At 40.9% G+C, this 26,257-nt stretch overlaps 1 protein-coding gene across 8 annotated transcripts in view; it reads right to left on the bottom strand.

Moving 5' to 3' along the window:
* HECW1 (HECT, C2 and WW domain containing E3 ubiquitin protein ligase 1) overlaps nt 1-26,257 on the bottom strand; it is a 527,464-nt gene that overhangs the window by 500,693 nt on the left and 514 nt on the right. The window contains exon 1 of one of the 8 annotated variants that reach the window (XM_088797854.1): nt 25,644-25,778. The exons of 5 other annotated variants lie outside the window; for them this stretch is intronic. The gene's annotated coding sequence lies outside the window, so the exon portion shown is untranslated. Of the gene's footprint in view, nt 1-25,289; nt 25,376-25,643; nt 25,779-26,257 lie in introns of those variants that run through there. 2 more of the 8 variants (XM_088797856.1, XM_088797855.1) reach the window with 2 other exon arrangements.

Below are 26,257 nucleotides of genomic sequence, written 5' to 3'. Positions count from 1 at the left end.
TCTGTATAGGATCCACTCCAGACCCTGACCTGAAGCACATCTGCCTCTGGGAAGGGTTTTTTCCTGGAGTTGCCTGGCCAACTTCTTCTTCCTTTGTTCTGCTTCTCCTTGTACGTCTATAAAAGCTTTTGGCAATATTAACACATTTTTTGTGGGAAACAAGTAAACTCATCATATCGCCTCTAGTTGGAACCTGCAAAATTTTTGCAAAGTAAATAAATAGAGACCTCTTTTTAAACTAAAACACTGAAAGTTTCATAGAAAAATATCAAATAGATCGAAAGATATGAATATTTTACGGAAAGTCTAATTTTGGCGAGAAAATATCAAAAAAGCTCAGCGTTACGACGTGATTTGGTGGGAAAATGCCTGCTTACAAAGTGTTAAGAGTGGGAAGCCAGTCTTTGTGACAGGGAGTCCACTGTCTTCCCTTAATGCTGGCATTTTGGTATAAACCTCCTTTTCTTTCCACCAACCTCGCCTCTGGAGTTCGGGCTTTCCTGTAGCAAGCAGCTGGACCTTTTGCATGGTAACAAATTGGTAATCATGAAGGGACAGTGTTGTGCGGGAGACCCTGCTCGCTGCGCCATTTGTCGTGCGCGGAGGCCTTCTCGCCGCACCATCTTTCAGGCGGGGCGGACTGCGGGGTCTCTGCTCCCACTCCCCACACAAGAACGCAGGATATGGTGAGGCCGAAAAGGAACACCCACGGAGCCATAGGTAGGGGTGTCATACCACTATGGTCTCACTGGAGGCTGGGCCCACCGGACGCGTGACCTGCCGTCCGCCTTTCCGCCAACCGACCGACCGAGGACTCTCCTCCACTCTCTCCTCTGTTCCTCTCTCTCGGCTCTCCTCTTCCGCTGTCTTCGGCAATCCTTCGTAGCCGCAGCAGTTATACCAGCGGCCAATCGGCTAACCGGCCACAGCTGACAGCCAATCAGCCAGAGCCCACGGCCATTCACCACCCGAGCCAGCACCCCTACACGTGAGGCTGAGAGCCTGTAAACTACTTTCTGGGGCTCTGTCCCCACAGACAGGATTGAACCAGATTCTGAGATGGTGAGGTGAGTTCACTCCCCCTCTCCCTCGGGAGGGAGAAGGGATGGAGCACCACAGCCAGTCAGATCCACAGCTGCCTGTTGCAGGCTGGTCCCAGGGAGGTAACTGCAGGGACATACCAGCAGCTGCTGAGAATTATTTTTTTTCTCACTGATTTTTGCTGGCCCTCTCTTTCCCAACATTGGCGACCTATAAACCCTTAAGCTGGTGAAAAGAAAATGGTTGTCTGGTTGTGGAAACTGGGTTAGTAAATCTGGGCCTCATTTTAGACCCATTTGTGATACCTGTTTGGGGTTTTTATGCCATTTGGGGTCTCTCAAAACCCATTTGAAATACCGGTTTTGGGCTTTTATGCCATTTGGGGTCTCTGGAGAACCACCCCACTTGCAGTAACGTTTTTGGTGGGAGACCAGGTTCTGACCCCCAGCTCCTCACTGTTGAGGATTTAGTTTGTGAGTACTCACCTTTGGCTTTGGTTTGTCTATATATAATTTGTTGTTTGTTTGTCTGTGGTTTGTTTTTCCCTCCTTTCCCTTCTTTATGTGAGTCTTAAGCTAAAAATGGGGCTGTGTTTATGACATCTGAGAGTCCTCTAGGTCATATATTGGTTGATTGGTTAACTTATAAACCAATGACAAGAGAGAAAATGGTGTTTTACTATAATATCATTTGGCTTATGTATGTATTAGAGTCTGAAGAGAATTGGCCCCTTAACAGATCTTTGAACTATTATACTGCTTTGCAGTTAGAATTGTTTTGTCAAATGTCAAGAAAATGGGATGAAGTCCCTCATGTGCAAGATTTTATGATATTATAAACTCAGTCTTCCCCCAGAGGTATGTAAACTCTTCCAGCTTGAGATCAGGACTATCCGAATGTACTGAAGGACATCACATCAGCCCTCTTTATTGATGGCATGCTAATGGGACTGGATGCGCAGGGAGAAACTAACACATTGGAGGTGTTGGTAAGGCAATGTGCCTCATGGTGGGGAAGACAAACCATTTAGATCCAAGGGCCTGCCATATCAGTAAAATTTTATAAGCCCAATGGTCAAGTGTGTGTTGGGATAGTCCATGTAAAGTAAAAGATGAATGATTGCACCTCCCACCATGAAAAAGAAAGTATAATACCTGGTGGGTCTGTCTAGGTTTAGAAGCATCATGATGGCTGCAAAAACCAGTAATGAGAAAATGGAATGGGTATAGATTACACACCTACACTATATTCAGAAACTTGGCAAAAGTGGAGGTCTCATAAGTTCTTTTTTCTAACTCTCAGTGACTTTCAAGATCTTGCAGATAACCAGAAGGTCATGCACCAGGATTCCAACTTGCCCCTCATGAGGATGACAAGCCATGCCAGCAGCCACTTGACCAAGCAACCTGGTTTTTTTCTCTTGCAGTTCCTCGTAGCCCCCTCCTGCTGTAATAGAACAGCAAAGCACTTGGGTGCCCATAGATAGGCAGGGACTATGCATACTCTCAGCAGGAAGTAGCAAGAGCAGTCACCGCCCATATTCCTGAATTTAGTAACTCTTATTTATAAAAGGAGTAATATAGTTGTTTTGTTTTCTCCCTAATCTAACTTTGCTGATTTTATAGAAACAGAATGAACAAAAGACGGGGGATTGTACTGATGACCCTATACCTTCTATTTTGTGATTTAAGCCTTTGATGCAATTCGATTTGACAGTATAGTTTGGCTTGGGACTTTTTGAAAGCTATTTTTTCTTTTCTTTGATTCCCTGTCTCCAAACCTTAATGACTCTGTTTACTATGCACACCCACCAGTTTCAATGGTTCTGTTTACTCTGATGCCTAGTGCCCACCTGGCCTGGTGACTTGGGAGAGATTTTTGCATCTGTATGGGATCCGCTCCTGACCCTGAGGCACACCAGCCTCTGGAAGTTTTTTTCCTGGAGTAGCCTGGCCAACTTCTTCTTTTTCTTTGTTCTGCCCCTCCTTGCATACCTATGAAACCTTTTGGCGGTATTAAGAGTGGGAGGCAGTCTTTGTGACAAGGAATCCCCTGTCTTCCCTTAATGCTGGCATTTTGGAATAAACTTGCTTTTCTTCCCACCAACCTCACCTCCCAAATTTTGGCTTTCATGCAGCGAGCATCCAGATCTTTTGCACCCTAACAGGGCCAATATAATCAAGTGGTCAGTATACCCCTAATGTTACCAAAGACTTTGATGTCCTCAGGCATCCTTTGATACTGATAAATTACTTCTCTAAAATCTAAATGTGTCACAAATACATGTTATTAAAACCCAATAGAAATGTCAGTGCTCTCAACTGCATTCCAAGAAAGCTACTCCAAGGAAACCACTGGCCCCAAAGGGCATAGCTCCTCTCCCCGTGCAGCTCAACTCCAACTTTAAGTAAGCAGGTTGACCCATCAGTGGGCCATGGTGCCCCATGTTTGGGCAATTCCTAAACCTAAGATCTCTGAGGGAGATGTGGGTGGGGTTCCCTCGTAGGTCAAGCAGAATCAAGTGTTTCCCCATGACTTCACTCAGTGGATTCAGGCAAAGAGTAACACAGTCAGAGGATGCAAGCCTTCAGTCAAGAATGTAAGTGAAAAATGTCATTTCCTAGTGCTGGCAGAGCTTGCCACTGGGCAGCTCTCTCCTAACCTAAGGAAGTGTGGCAGGAGGAGACTTTGCAATATTTGGGTTCTCCTAAGCTAGTAGGAGAAAACTAAATGAAATATATTGACTCATATTATAATCCAAGACTAGAAAACTGATCATGACATCTTTTAGAAAACACCTTCAAAAAATAACAAAAAAAGATAAAGGGTGACGAAGACCAGAAACTGTGGGTTTGAAATGAGAGTTCTCTATGGTTGATGAGAACTATAAGGGAACGAAAGCATTACTCCAGTACTTTGCTGTGCTCTCAATGAACAGAGAATTCATATTCATTTAAGGAGGAATTCATCAGTAGGTCACAGTAGGAGTTTTCTGGAAAACTGATGTGAAAAGACAGGAGATGTAAGAGAGGAAGCTGCCACTTGGCAATTAAAGAGGAAAGTCTTTGCAACCTATGACCACCTCATTAGTCCTGTGAGGTTATACATTTCAGCTCTCCTTTCATCCCTCTTCATGTAGCCATATAAAGGTAAATAATCATAAAAGTAACAAAATTCAGGAGAAATTGAAAAAGACATTAATGAAGAGAACAACTTGACTTGGAAAAAAAAGCCATAAGCTCAGCACTCCAGGTTTGGCCTCTGAAGGCACGTCCAAGCATGGCTCCGGCAGTGACCATCTGCAGATTTCTTTGTGGCTTCTGCTAGGTGGCCCTGGGTAGGTCACTGGCTGCAGCCGAACTTGACTTGCAGCCAGTCCCCTCCCAGATGGCCCTGGGGCTGGCACCCCCAGAGGTCAGCTTCAAAATGATCTGGAGCATCACCAAGCCACCTTCAAGAATGACACACCAAAGGGGCAGACTGGGCAAGCACGAGAGTCCTGCTGAGGCAATTCCTGCTCTGCACGGTCAGCCCCTGCACCACACTACTCCACTGTAGTCAAGGCGAGTCCTCACAACAAATGAGCCCAAGGGCCAATCCCTCCTATTGACATGTAGACAGCAATCAAGGCTCAACTATAAGAAGAGGGCTCATACAATCCACACAAGGACACACCTGGAGTGTATGGTTCAAGTAACCAGGAAAACTGTACCACTATATCCCACAGGACACCTACTACATAAAGCCATGCCCTACTAAGACTGGGAGACATAGCAGCCCTACCTAATACATAGGAACAAACACAGGGAGGCACCCAAAATGTGGAGACAAAGAAATAGTTTTCAAATAAAAGAACAGAACAAAGCTCCAGAAAAAGAACAGAACAAAGCTCCAAAAACAAAATGGAGACAAGTAATCTACCAGATGCAGAGTTCCAAACACTGATTATAAGGATGCTCAGTGATCTCAGGGAGAACTTCAACAAAGAGATAGGAAACATAAAAATGGAGATAGAAAACATAAAAAGGAACCAGTTAAAAATGAAGAATACATTAACAGAAATGAAGAATACATTACAGGGAATCAACAGTGGATTAGATGAAGCAGAGGATCAAATCAGTGTTTCAGAAGATAAGGTAGCAGAAAACACCCAATCAGAACAGCAGAAATAAAAAAGAATCAAAAAAAAAAAAAAAAATGAGGAGAGTTTACAGGGCCCCTGGGGACAACATCAAGCATACCAACATTCGCATCATAGGGATACCAGAAGGAGAAGAGAGAAAACAAGGAATTGAAAACCTATTTGAAGAAATAATAATGAAAAACTTCCTAACCTGGTGAAGAAAATGGATATCCAACCCCAGGAAGTGCAGAGAGTCCTAGACAAGATGAACCCAAAGAGGCCCACACCAAGACATATCATAATTAAAATACCAAAAGTTAAAGACAAAGAGAGAATCTTAAAATCAGCAAAAGAAAAGCAGTTAGTTACCTACAAAGGAGCTCCCAAAGACTATCAGCTGATTTCTCAGCAGAAACTTTGCAGGCCAGAAGGGATTGGCACAAAATATTCAATGTGATGTAAAGCAAGGACCTACAACCAAGATTAATCTACTCAGTGAAGCTATCATTTAGAATCGAAAGACAGATAAAGAGCTTCCCAAACAAGGAAAAGCTAAAGGAGTTCATCACCACCAAACCAGTATTAGAAGGAATCATAGAGGGACTTCTTTAAGATTAAAAAAAAAAAAAAAAAGGTAAAAAATATGAATAATGAAATGGAAATAACTACATACCTATCAACAATTGTGTTATATGTAAATGGATTAAATGCTCCAATCAAAAGATAGGAAAGCCGAATGGATAGGAAAACAAGACCCTTACATATGCTGCTTACAAGAGACTCACTTGAGATTGAAAGACACACACAGACTGAAAGTAAAGGGATGGAAAACAATTTCATGAAAATGAAAACAAACAAACAAAAAACGTTGGGGTAGCAATACTTATACCAGGCAAAATAGACTAAAACAAAGGCTATAACAAGAAACAAAGGACCCAGTAATCCCACTTCTAGGTATTTACTCAAACAAACCCAAAATGCTACTTTGAGAGGACATGGTCATCCACATATTCATTGCAGCATTTATTTATATAAGCCAAGATATGAAGGCAACCTGGGTGTCCCTGAATGGATGAATAAAGAAGAGGTGGTACATATATACAATGGAATATTAATTGGCTGTAAAAAGAATGAAATCTTGCCATCTGTGACAACATGAATGGACCTAGAGGATATTGTGTTGGATGTAGTGAGTCAGTGAAACACAAACGTCATATGATTTCACTTGTAAGTGGACTCTAAAGAACAAAATAAACAAACAAAACAGAAAGAAACACATAGATACAGAGTACATTTTGATGGTTGCAAGATGGGAGGTGAGTTGGAGGTAGGGGAAAAGGGGAAGGGATTAAGAAGTACAAGTTGGTTGTTACACACAGTAGTCATGGGGATATAGGGTACAGCATAAGGAATATAGTCAATAATATTGTAATAACTATGTATGGTGTCAGATGGGTATTAGTTCTATCTGAGTGATAGATGGGAGGGGATTGGGGCAGGGTAAATAAGGTAAACGGATTAAGAGATACAAATTGGTAGTTATAAAATAGTCATGGGGAATATAGGGAATATAATCAGTAATATGGTAAGGAATATAATCAATAATATAGTAATAATTATGTATAGTACCAGGTGGGTACTAGCCAGAGAGATCACTTTGTAAATTATATAAATGTATAACCACTACGCTGTACACCTGAAACTAATATAAAATAAATATTGAATGTAAACTTTAATTGAAAAATTCAAAAAGTAGCTAAAAAAGAATAAGAGGTTCAAATTTTATAAAGCAAATAAGTCTTGGAGATGTAATATACAAAATAGGAAATATAGTCAATAATATTGTGATATCATAGTACTGTGTCAGATGGTTGCTGGACTTATCACAGTGATCACTTCTTTAGCATAGGGAACATAATCAATAATGTGGTAATAACTCCAGATAGTGCCAGGTTGGTACTGTTGAATAACTATGATGTACACTGAAATTAATGTAATATTGTATGTTAGTTATGGTTTAATTAAAATCTTTTTTAGAAAGAGAAACATCCCCTATATATCAAAGGACTCCGAAAATATGCCACTGAAAAACTTGCTTAGACATAGATTTTTCCCCCTAAATCTGTGAACATGAAACTCATATTCATGTTTAAGAATAAATGTATTCTTAAAATGTAAGAATTGGAAACTTGGGCTATAAAATACCATAATTTGGGTAAATCTCAACATGCTAGAGAGGTCTTATAGCCAGTTGTATTGTTCAATGATGGGACACATCAGTACCTTCTGCCCTATATGTAACAACGTATGGCTCCATGTTGAGAAGAATTCTTAGGCCAAATTTAGGCTCAGCAATTACAAATATGACAAGAATTACAAATATGACAAGATGGAAATAAATAAATCAGCATTTTATCCAAGACAGCATAAAAAGGAAAGCAAAAGAGACTCACAAAGAATGTATTATTAAAAAAGGACACATAAATGCAAACATTGGATATAGGAAAGTGCTAAATAAAATAAATACCAGCTCTAGTTCTTGGGTTAAAAAAGAAAATAAAAGAGACAAATTTCTAGCCAATCTTATTTTCAAAAGAGAGAGAGGAATAGAGGGAGAGAGGGAAAGGAGGGAGCAGAGGAAGGGAGAGAAAGAAAAATTAAAATTAAAAAAAAAATTAAGATCACTGGTTAGGAGGCAACTTAAAATTTAGTAAAGAATAATGGTCAATAATTTGAATTTAGGCAAATCGATAATTTTCTAGGAAAATAATTTATTTGTCTCAAGTACAACTAGGCACTCAAAGTAAACCAATAATTCATTTATCAAATTGACCCTGAAAAAGGCATAAAGCCCAAGGAGATTTTATAGATCAAGGCTTTCTGAATTCCAGGGAATAATAATGCTGATATCATATTCATTTTTCAGGAGAACTAAAAATGAAGGTTTCCCAATTCATTTTTATAAATTTCAAATGCATAGCATTATAAAAATGTAAAGTAATCTCATTTATTCATATATATGATCGTGTATATAAATATATTATTATAGTTTATCTTTAGTTTATATATATACAATAAACATATTTATTACATGTATGTATATAAAACTAAGCATATTGAATTAGCACATTGAATTAGCATATTGAATTCAAAAAATAATAAGCAATGTTCAGGTTGAGTGTATTTAAAGACAATAAAGATAGTTTAATACTAGGAAACCTATTAATGTAATTGATTGTCTCACCAATTATTTCAAGGACAAAATAAACATTAACTTTTGTAAACACCCCCACCCTGAATTCAATGTTTACAAAACTAAGAATAGAGAAACACTAATTTAAAATCAAGCAAACAAACAAAAATGAAATAAAGAGCCTGAACCATTTAATAGTGAAAAACGAAATCCAGTTTAATAAGAACAAGAGCAAGATAACAAGGCTTCCTTTTACCACTATTACTACTTATGATTGTTCTGGTTTTAGTTAATATTATAAGCACTTCCCACCCCCAACCAAGGAGAAAGACAGGAAAGAAGGGAGGGAGGGAAGGAAGAAAGAGGGAGAAAGGAAAAGATGGAAGAATGCAGAATGGGAAGAAAGGAAGGAGAAAAGAAGAAGGGTAGAAAATTACAAAGAAATGTAAGCATTTGTGGGGGTTCAGAATGAGCCACCCCAAGATGTGCCTCAGTGGTATTCAAATTGTTTTGAACTAAAGGCAACTTTAGCCAGAGAAACTTCTGCCCTCCTCACCCCTTAACAACCTAGAAGAACTTGAATTAGGGGCCTTGCCCATAATTAAGAAGTTATCAGTGATAACCTGTTTGACCTACCTATAGGGCAGGGCAAGCTTCTACTTACTAAACATCTGCTCTTCTTATTGTCCTGCAATGACCCTTTGAAGCCCCCAAGGTGCATTACCTCATCCCTAGCTCAGCAGGTCTTATATTCCTCAATCCCCCTTTCTGTCTCTGACTCTCTCATGTATGTGCGGTTCCCATACATACGTATGTATTAAATTTGGTTATTTTCTCTTGCTAATCTGCCTCAAGTCTATGTGATCATTAGACCGGCCAAAAGAACCTTGAGGGTAAATGAAAGTGTGTTCTTCCCCCACATAATCAATTTCTTGTGTCAGAGATAACATAAAAGGCTCTCACTGGCCAAAACTGGGTTAATTTGAGCATCAAAAATAATAATGACTGCAACTGATTGTTCACATTAAGTAAATGAAAATCTATGAGAATACAGTGATTTCTCTCCTCCTAAAAGAAGAGAGTGAAAAAAAGGAAAAGCTCCTTCTCAGAGAATGATAGCTAATAAATGTGGAAGAAATTATATCATCAGAAAGTCACCAAGTTGCAATCCCCAATGTAATAATGGATTAAAGGAAGGATCCGCTGGATGATAAAACAATTCAGTGAAAATAAGGAAATAGGGTTTTGTCCCTGTTACTACTTGTGAAGACAAACTGTACCTTTTTATGGAGATCTCTGAAGATCACCTCCTTAAGCAGTAAATCATCATAAATAAAATTAATGCCACATTATATCCACATTGAGTATCACAGAGTCCATATCTATAATATATAAAGATTTCATACAAATTGGAAAGAGGAACACCAAGACCTTATCTGGGAAGAGGGTGTTAGCAAAATACAGGCACAGAGACTTTGCAGAAACAGAGCTGCACTGTCCCTTTGTCCCTCCACTGGCAGTGGGTGAAACAGTACTAGACAGGATTGCATCCACCCACATATTAGAACCCTAGCAACACAGGCTTACTAAATCAGGTTATTTTTCCCAAGCAATTCCCGCAGGGACCCAGATCCCCAGGCCACCTTTCCTTTTGCTTGCCATTCTTAGCTTGCAGCTTTCTATCCTTGGTCACAGATGTTGTCGTGCGGGGTGGCCTGCGGAGCCTCCTGCCCCGCTCCCCACATAAGAATGCAGGATATGGCTAAGCCAAAAAGGAACACCCACAGAGCTATAGATAGGGAGTTCATACCACTATATCCTCGCTGGCGGCTGGGTTGGAGACACAGGAAGCAGGAGCCGCAATCTGCCGTCCGCTTCTCTGCCAACTAAGCAGCCAACTTGCTAGCTGCAATCCGTGCTTCTCTGCCAACTAACAACCCCATTTGCGTAGCCACGGCAGTTTTATTAGTGGCTAATGGCTAACTGGTTAATAGCTGATGGACAACTGATCACAGCTGATGGCCATCTACTACCCGAGCCAGCACATTTCCACATGAGATCGAGAGCCTGGAAACTGCTCTCTGGGACTCTGTCCCCATAGATGTCGAAAGAAGTAGAAGGGCAAAGGGCAAAAGGCTGTGCGAACTGAGCTTGTCTTTTTTTATCCAAAAAACAGTATGTTTCTCTCAGAGAAGTCACCTGGCCACAACTACCTGCAAAGAGTCAGCCTCCTCTTTAGACAAAAAAGCAAAAACAGAATGGCTAAATCACAGTACTCAGTACTGATGATGGAGAAACTGACCTAAAATGGTTCCCTGCCACGTGGAACTGACCTAAAATGGTGGCCCAAGCGGAGAGAGAGGTCCCCAGCCTAATCCCCAGCCCACTTCCGTATAGCCCCCTCCAAGTCACACCCCGAGCCAATCACCAGACGACGCCTACCCCTTCCCAAACTCAAGGAAGTCCCCAACCCATTAAAAACCTGCTCAAAACCTTGCTAGGGGCTCAGTCTTTTGGGAAGGATCCTGCTGAGCCTGCCGGCATAATAAGCTGACCTTCCTAACTCTCTGAGGCCGCTTGGGTTCTTTCCGGTCCTGGTATCCGTAACACTGATAAATTGGAGATTTGCACCCTTATAAATTGGTGGTTTATGGTATATATTGTTACAACTTTTCTGAAAAGTGAAAAAACATATCTTCCATGTGTTTGAGGAAACCTCAATGTACTTTTAGAATCCATCAGTTCTGCTTTTGGGAATCGTTTCTATGAAAATAATGAGAAATTCAGTCAATAATTTGTGCACATTGATATTTATCAATGCAATATTTCTAATATTCACCCCTTGGGAAAAAAAAGGTAAATTTAACTTCAGTGCCCATAATAGAGGAGTGGCTGAAAATGCAGGATTGTTGTCAGATAGCCTAGTTGTGTGAGCTGGTCAAGTCACAAAAACTCATCAGCTCTCACTGTTCCCATCTGTGAAATGGAGTTAATAATACTTCCCACATAAGCTTAGAAGGATTAAATACAAATTTATGTCTAAAACATATAGCAAAATTTATGTCTAAAACATAAAGAACTGATACATAATAGATACATGGAGTATTACATAATCATATTAAATAACTTATAATATTAAAAAATTGTATGACAAGAAAATACATTTGATACATTGTTAAATGGACACAAAATTGTTTCATGGTGCGATTTTAATATTATAATGTATATATGCTTAGAGAAAATACATTAAGATACCAGTGGTACTTATATCTGGTCACTGCATTACAGGTGGTTGTTATTTTATCCTTTATACATATTTTTGTTTTTAAATTATGTATCTGATATAATCATTTTTATATAGATCAGGGGTCAGTAAATTTTTCTTAAAGGGCCAATTAGTAAATATTTTAGATTTTACAGGTCTTACAGTCCCTGTCTTAACTACTCAACTCTGCCCTCTTAGCTTGAAAGTAGTCATGAATAATATGTAAATGATGGTGTGACTGTTCTAATAAAAGTTTACAAAAACAGGAGGCCAGCTAGTCCTAGTTTGCAGATGCTTGCTATAGATAATGTTATATATATATATATATATATATATATATATATATATATATGTTGTATTTAAAAAATAAAAGTGTTAGGTCAGCTACGGGCATGGTCAAAGAGGCCCGGAGCCAAGTCATACCCCTCTGCCAAGTCAGACCCCTCCTCACATGACAGAAACTGGGGCCCCTGGCTTTTCCCAGAAAAGGCAGCAGACCTTTGGTGCAACAAACAACTCCGGATGCAGCCGCTCACACCCGATCTGTGCTGGGGGGCCTGCCCAACTGCCACCTCACTCAGCCAACCCCCACCCCAAAAATCGCATATATGCCTCCCTCGCTCTGCCCTGGGCGCGACTTCACCGGCCCCGTCTGCAGACCAGTGAACCTCTCCCGGAGCACAGAATAAAGCACTCACTTTACTCAACCCGCCTGATTCTCTTAGCTTCATTATCTCGCCGCAGCCTTACAAAAAGTTTTAAGGTGGTGTAGCAAAAATCAAGAAAAGAGAGGGATTTTCCCAATGGTGCAGTGGGGATGTAGAAGGTAAAGAAGTCTCACACAATGCTTTATGGACAAAAGAAAACAGACCAATTATGGAGGAAGACAAGAAGTGATCACTCAGTGAGAGAAGCAATCAAGCTGATGGGGTTTTACTCAAAAATGAAAGACTGAGAGCAAACTACGAGTATATATAGAGGGTACCACAAAAATGTATACACATTTTAAGAAAGGAAAAAACTACTAAAATTGTAATACTCAATATATACCGATAACGAAAGATGAACACAAGTCGTGTGTACATTTTTTTGGCACCCCCAGTATGTATACCTTTCCTCTCACTGGATTTTTGCCCTGAAAGCATCAGCCCATTTCTCATGGCATGGTGAAGCCATGGGAGGCTCTTGGGACCACTGAACAGCCAGGTTAGAGAGTAGACTTGGAGCTTGTCACCCAACGGGTCATAGAAAATGTCAGTAGCCCAGGCCTCATCCAGCATCCTACCAAAAGACTCAGTGGCCTCTGCTCAGTGGCACACTGCCACATTAATGCCTCATTCCTCTTGAATAATTCTGAGGAACAGAAAAGACTTAATATTGTGCCAAAATTCTCTGCCCACTATTTCTCGTTCTGGACTCAGAGCAAGTCCCTCTGCCACGTTTCAGATTTTAGTTATTTGAAGCCATTATCATGGTCCTTTGTTTCCAGTTTAGAAATCCTCAAAGCATAGTTTTTCTATAACAGAAGCTGTAATTGAAAGGTTACGCCTAGTTTGGCCCACTGAGTATTGTAAAATCATTAAATTGAATGAGTTAAAAACATCTTAAACCATAAAATTTCTCTTAGACATCCAAGGTTTTTTGGGGATTTTTTTTTTTGTTCTTTTGTTTGGTTTGGTTTTCCTAGAAAAATTATAAAAGCTAGCAACATTGGGTCACATTCCCACAGGTCAGCAATTGTCTTGAAGCTAAGTAACATCCAGCAGGAGCTCCTGGTTACAGCTCCCCCACCCTACCCACCCTTCAACCCTGAAACCCACATCTGCATAGGCCCCAGGACATCAGCATTTCCTGCCCTTCCCTAAAATGAGCTAGCAAAAGGTGGGGAAGAGCTTCAGGCTGAGTCCAGAGACAGCTTCCCACCCAGGGTTTAACAAATACAAGGTCATGACCCTAAGAGATGGCTGTTTTATCCTGTGGAAAATGAGAGGGTTCAGAGGGATGAGGCTTAGGTTCCTTCCCTAGCCAGCATTCTATGAATTTATAAATGACTTAGCTAATTTTCAAATCTCACTGAGTTCATTGCACGAAAAAAATGCCTGAAGTCATGAGTTCCACCTGCTAGTAGCACTTTGAAAAATAGATTTGAAAAATAAAATATCTGGATCCCTCAAAAGCCATTTGCAAATTCATACTAAACGTAAATTCATTCTACACGTAAAAACAAAACGATTCGCTCATATTTGCCTCTAAAATGAAATTTCAAAGGCAAGAGTTCTAAAAATTAAGAAAAAATTCCTACCATAAAGTTTTCATAAAAATAGAGCTTCAATTACATTATTCTGTAGAGACAAATGAACACTTGAAAAAGGGAGGGGTCAGGACCACAGAATGACATTTTCCTGTCTTAGACTTGACCCTCTTTCACCCAGTTCCTATCCTCCCCCATTACTCCCACACCTATAGATACAAGCTGGGTTTAGATTTGTTTTATTTCTCTTGCCATAACTCCTCAACTTTGTCTATAGCTGAAATGGGACATTCAATGCTTTCTCCAAGAAACTGAAAAATATCCTAGCGGTAGCATGATAATGCCATTTAACCCAGAGAAGGATGCAGGCCCCTTGAGAGGAGGGCCTGACCTTGGTCCTTCCTGCCTCCTCTCCACACCCATAGCCCGCCCCACATCTGGCCTATGGCATCACTATTCCCCCGCTTAATGGTGAGCAGCCTGGGGCTCAGTGCCCGGTGTGGTCATCATTCAGTTCACCCTGTCTTAGGAGCTTGTGGGTCCTGCGTAGGCGGCAAGTCTGAGCAACAGAATGTCCCTTGACACAACTGTCCATGTAGGATATTTAGATTTTAAAAAATTGCTTCCTGTTCCAGAAGATTCTCTGGATCGCTGAGAAATAGATAATTTGTGGCAAAGCTTCAAGTCATGAGGGAGCATGTTCCTACAACAGTGGTCTCTCAAGGTGTCTAAGATCAATGACAGGAGCATTCAATTTTGGTAAAATTACATTTAATCAAAAGATATCACAATGATTTGTAAGTCCCTCACAGGGTTGATGTTGACTACACTATGAGTAGCTTCCCAGTAAGCAGTATCGTAAATCTGAGGACCTCACTCTAAGCACTGTGAAGACAAGGAATGTGGCTGTGTATCCAATCACCATGGTAACCCAGTTCCCAATCCAGTGTCCAGCACATAATAGGTGCTCCATTAACAGTGTGAAAAATAAAATAATCACTCTGAAAACACAAGTTTTGCAATTTACCTTCTCAAACTAGATGTTTCTTTACTGCAGGGATTTAATTCTACTGTATCTTTTGCACATTTTCACATTAAAGTGTAAGTAGATTTTTGTGTAGAAGGAAAAAAAAACACACACACAGACATAAATACATGTCACATAACAGAAGCTCAAGAAATGTCTTCTGAGTGAATAACTAAAAAGTTACTTGAAAATAATTAACCAGAATTAAAATATGTATATACATGTCTTTATGCATCATATATCAGGGTGCCAAAAAATGTATACAAGTGGACACTTTGGTCAACGTTGCTCAAGCAGTAGTTCACTGTAATCAGAAGTGTTTGGACGCTGATGGCAACCACTTTGAGCACCTCTTGTAATTGCAGAAGTCAAATGTGACTTGTATTCATCTTTTGTTATTGGTATATGTTGAGTATTAAAATTTTAATAATGTTTTCCTTTCTTTAAATGTGTATACATTTTTGGCATTATATATAAATATATACATATATATGTATATATTTGGACATATATATGTGTGTATACCTATATATAATTCATTTTTATTTTGGACTGTAATCCAAGAGTCCCTTGGTCAAATTTCTCTTTAGAAGCTTTAAGCCTTCTTAACATTGATTATGCATAGAGTGATATTTTCCCTCTCTCCTGGGGAAAAAAAATGAAAAGAACAATTTGTGACTTTCCACTATTTTTACCCAAGGATGTCACATCACAATCTGAATGTATATTACAAAGACAAATTTTACTTGATTGCAACAAAAGGATGGAGAACGCTTGCAAGTTTCCTGTGAGAGATCTCTCTTCAAAAATTGTGCTAGCTTGCTATGGAAAGTTGTCGGTAAAGACAGAAAGCAGCCTTACTAATAAAACCCCTGCTCAAATTATGATTAGATGACTTCATTGTGAATTATTCTTCCCTTAGAGAGGTTCTAAGAAACACAGACAACCTTATCCTTTCAAGTAGACACCAGGTTTAAGTAAAATGTGACCCACCAATGCCAAGGGTCCAGATCTGCTCAGTCATGTGCAAAGTGATGAAATGTTCGAGCAGAAGGAGAACCAGTGTGGGAATACATAAATGTTGTTTCCTATCACTGAGTCTCTGAGTCCTTTGAAATTCTGAAATTTCTATTCTGTTGCTTGTTTCAGAAGATCTAAACAGTTAGGCTTCTCCTGAAGAAGAAAGTCACTCAAATATTGGTGAGAAAGTAACCCTGGTGAGCATCACCTTGGAAAAGGTTATGAGGCATTCTTTGTTCAGGTCTGACACTATTTAGAGCAGGGCTGGAAAAGCAGGGAGAAGGTGGGTTCCATGTCTAACTGCATGATCTCGGGAAAGCCACTCCAGTCTCCTTAATGAGAGGTTTCCTCACATATATAACTATACAACTATATAACTATATAACTATATAACTATATAACTATATAACTATATAACTATATAACTATATAACTATATAACTATATAACTATATAACTATATAACTATATAACTATATAACTATATAACTATATAACTATATAACTATATAACTATATATATATATATATATATATATGTCAAGGATATTAGAAATGTCCTTGATATTAGAAATGTAAGATATTGTCCAGCTGTCAACTGCATTCAGTCTTTAAACAGTTACTGAGTTCTGTTACTGAACTGTGTTCTTAGCACTCAGGAGAATAAAAAAACAAAGCAGGTACAACTTCCCACCCTGTGGAGCTCACCTCTTCCAACTGTCTAATTACCCTTATGATATGCATTTCATAGATGCATACATTGTGCATAATGCCATTCTAGAAGCAATAAAATACAAACCTTCTCAACTCTTAGGTAGTCCTTGGGTCACTTATTCATTTAATATTCAGAGAAGTACCTGTGGTGGTAGCTACTGGGACAAGTGTTTTCAGGATACTAAGACAAATGTGACACAGCCTTTAACCTTGGGAAGCCAGCTCACCAATTAGTAGGGACTCTGAAAGATGGGAGAGTTAGTAAGGACATACAATGATACCTATCACAGGGACCTCAGTGAGGGGAGAATCATATTCTATTGGGAAACTGAGTGATGGCTATACACAATAGCCAAGACATGGAAACAACGGAAATGCCCATCGGTAGACGACTGGATTAAGAAACTGTGGTACATTTATAAAACGGAGTATTACGCAGCCATAAAGAAGAAAGAAATCTTACCATTTGCAACAACATGGATGGACCTAGAAAACATTATGTTAAGTGAAATAAGTCAGACAGAGAAAGACAAATACCATATGATCTCACTTATATGTGGACCCTAAAGAAAAGAATAAGTGAATGAACTAATCAGAAACAGTTTTGGAGACATAGAGGAAAATCTGAGGGTTGCTAGATGGGCAGGGGGGTGGGGACAAGGGGGAAGGTGAGGGGATTAGAAAACAGTCGGTAACCACAAGATGGCCATGGGGTTTTGAAAATTAATTTGGGGAACGTAATTAATAATGTAAAGATTTTGTAGGGTATCCGATGGACACGTGTCCCATTTGGGAGACCACCTCAGTGGTGATGTAGATGCCTGATCTCTGCACTGTACACCTGAAGCTGAACAATAATGAACGCCAACTATAATTTTATATATATATATATATATATATGTAGGTATATATATGTATGTATATGGTTACAGGAAGCAGAGTACAGCATTAAGAATAGAGACAGTGGAAATGTAATGTCCCTGTGCGATGTCAGAGGGATAGTGGATGGGGGGAGGGGGGATCACACAGCATGCGGGATATAAATGTTAAACGTCTAAGTATTGCTTTGTCTTGTGCACCTGAAACTAATAAAATTAAAAAACAAACAAACAAACAAAAAAACTGAGTGATGGCTTCTGCTAAGAGGTGAGATTTAAGCTGGATCTTTAAAATGGGTAAACTTTTAAAGAGGTAAGGAATCTAAGAGTAGAAAACAGAAAAAAGAAAAAAAAACCCACATAATTATAAGCAAACACAGAGTATGCTTGGAAAAATGGAGAAAATGGAGAAAACATCCATTTGGCTCTTGCAGAGCTCAATGGAGCATACTGGTTACATGGCTGCCACGCCAGCCTGGAGAGTTGGCTCTTTATTGTGGAGACTTTGGTGGCTCCCAATGTTTTTTTGTTTTGTTTTGTTTTGTTTTTAAGTGGGGAAGGGGAACAGGACTTTATTGGGGAACAGTGTGTACTTCCAGGACTTTTTTCCAAGTCAAGTTGTTGTACTTTCAATCTTAGTTGTGGAGGGCGCAGCTCAGCTCCAGGTCCAGTTGCCATTACTAGTTGCAGGGGGCACACCCCACCATCCCTTGTGAGACTCGAGGAATAGAACTGGCAATCTTGTGGTTGAGAGGATGCGCTCCAACCAACTGAGCCATTCGGGAGCTCAGCGGCAGCTCAGCTCAAGGTGCCGTGTTCAATCTTAGTTGCAGCGGGCACTGCCCACCATCTCTTGTGGGACTTGAGGAATTGAACTGACAACCTTGTGGTTGATGTGGGAATCAAACTGGAAGCCTTTGGAGTTAGGAGCATGGAGCTATAACTGCCTGAGCCACCGGACCGGCCCCACTCCCAATGGTTTTGAACACAGGAATGACATGTTCACATTCAAAGTGACAAAGTCAGTGTGGCCCAGAGGAGGCAGAGACTGGAGAGGAGAGAGAAGTTTTACCAAGTCCTGGCAACAACGATAACAAGTAAGTGATTCAACGATAGTTGAGTGACTGACTGCCACTTGCTGGGTGCTGAGGAGGAAGCAAAGAGAAGATTGAACTTCAATGCTGAGAGAACAAAGCCAGGATAAATAACAGAGATTTGATATCAGCAAAATGTCCAGACTCCCAACCCCCACCTTGAGGAGTGGGGGAAATAGTTTATGAAGGAGAAAAAGGGTATTTTCAGAGGACCCAAAGACCTGAAAATGCCACCTGAACTCTAAGCCAGCAGATTCTAAAGGGACTTGATCTCATAAAAAGTGAGATGTTCCAGGCACTATTCCAGACACTGGGCAAATAAACAGGTCCCTGCTCTAATGAGTTTACAAGTCAGAAGGGGAGACAGACAATAGACACTAAGCAAGAAAACATATAACAAATCAGGTAGTGCTAGGTGGTGTGAAGAAAAAGAAATCAGATAGATGAAAGAGAGAACAATGTACATGGGGAAAGCCTTTCTGAAGGTGTGATATGTCATAAGCCAAGGAAGCAAGCTTGCAGGTAGCTGGGAGATATCACCCAGATCAAGGGAACAACATGTGAGATGAGAGTGTCCCTGGCATATGCTAGGAAAAGCAAGGAGATTGAGGACTGGGAGCCAGTGAACAGGGTGAAGCGTATGGTGAGGCAGGAACTGGAGGCCCCCAGGTGTACAGAGTCTTATAGGCCAAATGAGGAGTTTGGATTTCATTCTGAGCAGGGTGGAACCATTGGAAAACTGTGGGCAAATAGCAGAGATTTGTGACTGTTGTGTGTTGTGTTTATGCTACATGCCAACACCTAAATTGATGCCTGAAACTTAACAGATACTTAGTCAAGATTTGTTGAATGGAAGAACAATCGTTTGGGCTGCTATATAGAGAATAGATTGCTGATGGGCAAGAAATGCAGGAAACTGACTAGGAATCAAGTGCAGAAGTCAAGAGATCCTGGTGGCTTACCTAAGGGTGGTCATGCTGGATGGGGGGATGGGGGTGAGAGGGAGGGAAAGCAATTTGCTAAAAGCTAGATTTGGGTGAGTGAGAGAGAAATCGAAGAACTAGAAGGTGTTTGGCCTAAGCAACTGGAACGGCAGAGATGAAGGACACTGGAGGGGAAGCAGGTTTGGGGACTGATAATGGACGAGGGGGAGTTGTTACACTTAGGAATTTAAGCTTAGGTGGCATTCAAGGAAAGGTGCTGGCAGTGGCATATTCAAATCTGGTGTTCTGGGAATGAGTTAAGACTGGTGAAATCAACTTACAACCATCAGCATGAAGGCAGTATTTGACACCAATGGCAGGGACATAGGTAACAAGAGAAGAGATCTGAGAGCCAAGTCTTACAGAAGTCCATCATGAAGAGGTCAAAATTCAGTAGAGGTTAGTAGGGACAAAAATTCAGGAACCATAGAAAGAGCCTAAGAAAGAGGCTCCGGGAGGCAGCAGGAAGACCGGGAGAACCTGGTGTCTGGGAAGCCAAGAGCTTGAGAAAGAGGGAGTAGTGTGTAGAGTGAAGTGCTGCTGATGAAAGGGAACTGACCTTGTACCGGACAAGGCAGAGACCGCTGGGATCATCATGGGAACAGTGGAAGGAAGGGGTGGGGACAGCAGCCTGCGTGGGGTGTTCCAGAAACGCAGAAGGAGAGATGAAGCAGGAGCACAAAGGGACCTTAAAATGAACTGATGCTGTTCTAGTCTCAGGCTGCATGGCAGGTATTTGTTTTATTTATTTTTTCATAATTTACATATATGTTAAACGTATTGTCTAAATCTAACATTACATGATAAAATTAGTCTTTGTAGGCTGAGATGAAGAGAATGGAGAAAGCTAGTGTAGACAACTTTTCGAAGCATGTTCCAGAAAACAGAACATCAGTGTCGTAGGGCGATGTGGAGTCAGGAGATCTGTAAAGTGTAAGTGTGCCAAATTTCGCTCCTGTCATCCCATTTACACACAGGTCCTGTGCATGGTTATGGACACAGGGGAGTGGGGTAGGAAATGCAGGTAAAATTCTCAAAAATATTTTCTCAACTTCCAAAAGCTCATTTTCACAAAAATAACTTGTGCTAAAAAAAATAGGGAAAAAAGCTTGTTAATTAAGTCGTTTTTACTTTTGATGGTGAGAGGAGTTACGAATAACAGTAAAGAAACTGAGAAGTCCTTTGAACAATAAAAATCTATGGATGTGTCCTTAGTGTTCTCAGCTGGCCAGTAGGAAGTGACACGCTCACTGCTGGGCCCCATTAGCTTGTGCTGACAGCAGACCTACTGCAATGAATCCCAGTCTCCTGTCCTTTTTCCACCCTGTTAACCTGAATCTCTGAAATTCAATGCTGTGCAGAACTGAGACTTCTGTTTCTCAAACTGCTGTGACTTAAACCCTGAAAGCAAAAGCAGGAAATATTTGTGCAAGTTAAATTGGTGTCAATTTAAGGACAAAGTGATTCAATTACAATCCCTGGCCATGGATATGAATTTTGGTCTTTTCTTTCCCCTTTAACACACATGATATTTCCCTGACATCTGTGTACTACAAATAGATCTAGAAAGTGTGAAAAGGAAAATCTGTTCCACTAAATATACAAGAGGGACTCCAAATGAAGTCTCCATGATAGCATTCTTCATCATGGGTACAGATGGCTTCCTTTTCCAGCTCTCCCCACCTCCCCCTACCCCAAAACTGGCTTTAAATTCCATCCACTGAATTCTCCAAAAAATACTGCAATTTAGTAGATGCCTGATAACACCAGAAGAGCCTGTCTGTACACTATATCTTTATTTTTCAGTCCTCTATGTGCATCAAGCTTTGGGCCAAAAATCAGGGAAAGCGTGGGTTCTGAATTAATAATATGAACAGCACACATCACTTGTTGCTATGCAAATCCAGGTGTTTTTTCCAGTGACCTGGGAGCTTAGTGGTCTTTGTGATATCTTGCCAATAAGCAGTGACATTCTGTACCTATCACTTACTTTCCCAACAGTGCCCATGCCACAGAACTGACAACCACTTATCAATACTCACACATCCAAACATCATGGTATGGGATATATAAATCACCTATGTGCTGCTTTGTTTCCTAAAGTATTTAACACACAAATGTCTGGTGGTCAGAAAGCCCATGAGAAATACATGTCTACCATACACAAAATCATCAGATGAACCAGTATGCCTCAAAACCTCATATATAACTTGAGAAGCAATGCTCATGAAGAAAGTAGAAAAGGTCAAGACAAGAAGGTAATGAGGCTCTGACTCCTGCATTCCATGAGGCAGGGTGGGGGTCGGTGGGCAGTGATACTATTGGCATGTGTTTTATGAATGTGACAGGAGGTCAACAGAGCTAAGGAAGGGGGTAAAAGAGCAAAATGAGAAAGAAGAAAGAAATGGAAAGGAACACTGTTGGATGAATCTCACGGAACACTTTTCACGGCAAGTTATTCAGCTGTGAAACATACTATTGGCGAGAATAAAAATGCTTTACTATAGGTCTTGGAGGCTTGCCTCTCAAACCCTAAAATTCTAAACATTTTATATAGGAGTTGGGGATTGTATGCTTTTTATATAGGAGTTGGGGATTGTATGCTTTTGAAAGAGGAAATGTCACAAACCTTTTCCTTTAATATAGTAACTCTAGCTTTACAAATAAGAAAAGAATACTATATTTATAGAGAATAGTATTAACAGAGGACTCGAATTTATTATTAGATAACCCAGTGGCTGACACACACAAACCTAATTAGTTCTACTAGATAGATGATAGATAGATAGGTAAGTGATGATAGATACATAAATACATACAAACATACATGCAAACATACATAGATATACATATACATACAAGCGATATAGATATGTAGATGGTACAGATATAGATATACAGATATAGACACATATACGTAGTCAAGTTAAATTATCACTAATATTTTTCACCCTCCATTCATTGGCTCAATTGAATAAACCAATAACAACAAGCACAGAATCCTGGTGTTAAAAGCGACCTTTGGGATTACCTGGTTCAACTCCCTATTTTTAAAGAAGAAACTAAACCTCTCCATTATGCGAAAATAGGGAGGAAAAGTGACTTGAGAAAAGGTACACTGAATCTTTCACACTGTTTTCCCTACAGGCCATGAACATAAACATGCCTAAGACTGCATTACAGAAAGGACATGTGGGTACTGAACTTCCTGGTTTCCTAAAGGTCACCTGTCCTGTTTTTTAAGATGGAAAGGAAGGAGGTGAAGGGAAAGAAGCAGGGGTCTCTCAGTCTGTAAGTCACACCTGTTAGCACAGAAATCTGTCTATTGGGCAACTCCATCAGGGTGGGCTGGCCAGGAATGACGGCTGTCTCTGGTGGAACTGCTGGGTTGTTTCAGAAGCACTTGGAGAAGAGGACAGCAGGAGGGTGCTCACCATTTCTTCACCTAAGTGCCTGTTAGAGGACACAGCACTTGGGCCAAACGAGTTTTCTTCTAAGGCCACAGCAAGACAAACAGAGCAACTATCAGATCAATTTTATTAGAATGGACAACATAGGTCATTCAAGTAAAAAGTAAAAGACCCAAACCTGCAGCATTTGACTTGCAGTCTACCTCATTTTCTACCAAGGGCAGGGCACAGCCTCTCTCAGAGAGAGTGTAGTGGAAGAACTGTCTTGCCAGCTCTCCTCAGCATCTTACATAACCTCTGATTTGCCCATCTGACTCACCAAGAGAAGAATTCCCATCTACCTCCTGACTAAACAAGTAGATGGTATTTTTATGTCCTGAAATCCACTCAATCAACATTCCTGAGAATATACCATGGACCATGGATAGGCAAAGTTCAAAGTGCTGGAGAGATGAGAGGTAAATGTAACAATGTCTTTGTCCTCAAGACACTCATACCATATGTAAACTCATGGAACTGCAATGTAGTAAGTGCTCCCTTAGTGGTATGGACTAAAGTGCTGTGGGAAAATGAGAGAGGGAGTGATTCATTATGCCTGGCAGGTGCTGTTATTCCACGATGTTATATTGATTGTAACTTAAAAAAACAAAAAAAGCTAGCACACTACTGTAAAAAAATGTGTGGATAAGCACAAACCAATGACCAAATATCTCAACTACCCCTAAATTGTACAAATTACTATAAACACATGAAAACACTTTGCTTACCTGTTCAGAATAATTGTTGCCTCACTCATTTTTATAACAAGCAACAGTACTAGCAAGTTTTATGAGCAATATTAAATTCTATCAGGGAAAGGAAATCAGACACTATTGCCAATTGCTGTGTAGGATGAAACAGCTACCTCATTCAAAACAAAGCAAAACAAAAACCAATTCTCAATTATGCACAAAAGATGGGGATGGAATAGATAACTAATCCACAATAAACAGAAAACCTGTAATCCTATTTATTCAGTATTTTTCTCTCCTTGAACCCCCACAAAATCTTTTGCTATAGTGGAAAAAAAATGACCTGTTTGAGTTGTTGGGTAATTTAATTTATGAGAAAAATGCAGTTACTGGGGTTAAAAATAAAACTTAAATTTTAGAACCAATCCCTGGTTTGCTTATATTATATAGTTATGGCTATAACTATTTGCTTTTCTAAACTGGGTAACTTTTCTTACTCTTCTACTGTTATCACACAATGTTGGAAATGGAAGGAGCCATAGAAATCAGGTAGTCCAACTTATTCACTTCACAGATAAGGAAGGGAGGACGGGCTGAACTTGTCTTCCCATGATCACATCTGGTCTTTTAGCATTTCCTATATTAACAGTCATATCCAATATAAGGATCATAAAAGGTAAACCTTAAAGTGATCTTTTAAAACATCCACCTTTAAAAGCCAGAGGTGTAAAAGGAATCAAATGATGCTACCCAAAGAGGTCACAGTAGCTGCATTCCCATACTGATGCATTGATAGGCGTTTCCAGCTTAGGAGGTGATCTCCCTACCAAGTCAATAACGTCACAATCTGAAACAACTTAGGCAGTTTGCCTTCATGAAATAACTCCCCTAGACAAAATAACAAAACGAAACAAAAAACACACACCTGTCAATCACACAAAGCTGCCAACCATACTAGACTGGGGACTCCAGAATTAGTCACACCATGGTTTATTAAATTAAACACTCTGAAGTCCTGTAGGTCTAGGAATTAAAATAATGCTATGTTTTTCCAATGCCACATTCCAGAAGAGATAGCAAACAGAAAGAAGGGACACCAGGGAATTCTACCACACTCGATTTGTCTACCAAACAGGCACACAGCTCATACGAGGGTGGCATGTGGACTCTAATCCCTTCATAGTGGACAACATACATTTTCAAAATGAATCCCCGATCTAGAACGAATTACGGTTAGTAGCCAAAGCCCGAGCAGTCCACTGATGAGAAACGCAGATCTGGCCACCTGCTTTGAGCCTCCTTGGACAATGACACTGAGGGGTCTTTACAAGCTCGCCTTTCTGGGTAGGGCATCTGCCCTCCTAAACAGCTCTTAAATCCCAGGGAAAGAGAGAAGATGCTTCCCTTAGTCTTTGAACTATGCTTATCTTCCTATATCCACTTCTGCTGAAGACAGCATGTTATCTTTTCAAAGAGAAAAAATAAAAACAAGGGGAGAATTGCACCACTGCAGATCCCAAGAAAAGTAAGCACAAAACTACAGCAACGTCAAATAATACCTTCAGCAACTAGGAAAATCCCCGCATGCTATCTGTTGTCGGCCCAATGCAGACTGGGGCACGCTGTGCTGGGAACCACAGGAAGCCGGGCATCTCTGCAGCCTGTGTCCCTGCCAGCTCTCCCCTCCCCCATCACCACCCTGGCCACCCACGGACATTTGGCAGAGAAGTTATGGTGCCCATCCTCTGTATGAAAGACAGACCAGACTCCGCAAATGGGCCAAAGTGGCCGGGACGTCAAACTGCAGAGCAATCAGAAAAAGGAGGGTGGGATGGAGGGGGCCACATTGTTTGAGCCCCCGGATTTTGCTGCATTGTCACAGCCCAGGAATGTAGGGGTAAGAGAAAGCGCACCTCCAGTCAAAACCGGACCAGACGCGTTTTCCCCAGCGGCTTCCTCTCAGCCTATGTGCAGGTCGCAGTACCATAGGCGACAGGACCGGCTGCTCCTGCTAAAACTCAGGCGGCAGGCTCGGCTGAACGGCGCAACCGACCGGGGACAGGGAGGCGCTGGAGGAGCACCTACACGGAGCATCTCGGCGCCTGCCAGCCCCCAGGGGAGCCAGGACCGAATCTGCCATGCGCCTCCTGAGCAAGCACCCGCGAGTTTGTGCGGGGGTCGTGGGCACTCGCTCCTCTAGCCATGAGCATTGCTTGGAATACAATTGTCTAAAAGAGAGCCCAAGGCAAAAACCAGATGTAGAGCTTTGGTTCACAAGGGGTGGGTGTGGGCTGGGACCGCGGATTACGTAGGTTTCTCCGCCCCCTCCCCTGACACCTCTCCGTCACTGGGAGGGCACCGGGGGCGGGGGAGGCACTGCGCACCCTCTTGAGGGCTTCTTTGTTTCTCTCAGTGCTCACTGGAGGGCCGGGTGTGCCTGCTGTACCCGAGCGGGGGTCGCACTGGGGTTACCAGCCAGGTCCTGGCGGCAGCGCGCCCCAGGCTGACAATTGAACCTCGCGGGAGA

The sequence above is a fragment of the Rhinolophus sinicus genome, chromosome 4 (assembly GCF_057876585.1).
Source record: "Rhinolophus sinicus isolate RSI-liver-muscle chromosome 4, RSI-T2T, whole genome shotgun sequence".
Classification (NCBI taxonomy): Eukaryota; Metazoa; Chordata; class Mammalia; order Chiroptera; family Rhinolophidae; genus Rhinolophus; species Rhinolophus sinicus.
Note: the sequence above shows the minus strand (reverse complement) of the source record. Positions and strands in the feature narration are given on the sequence as shown.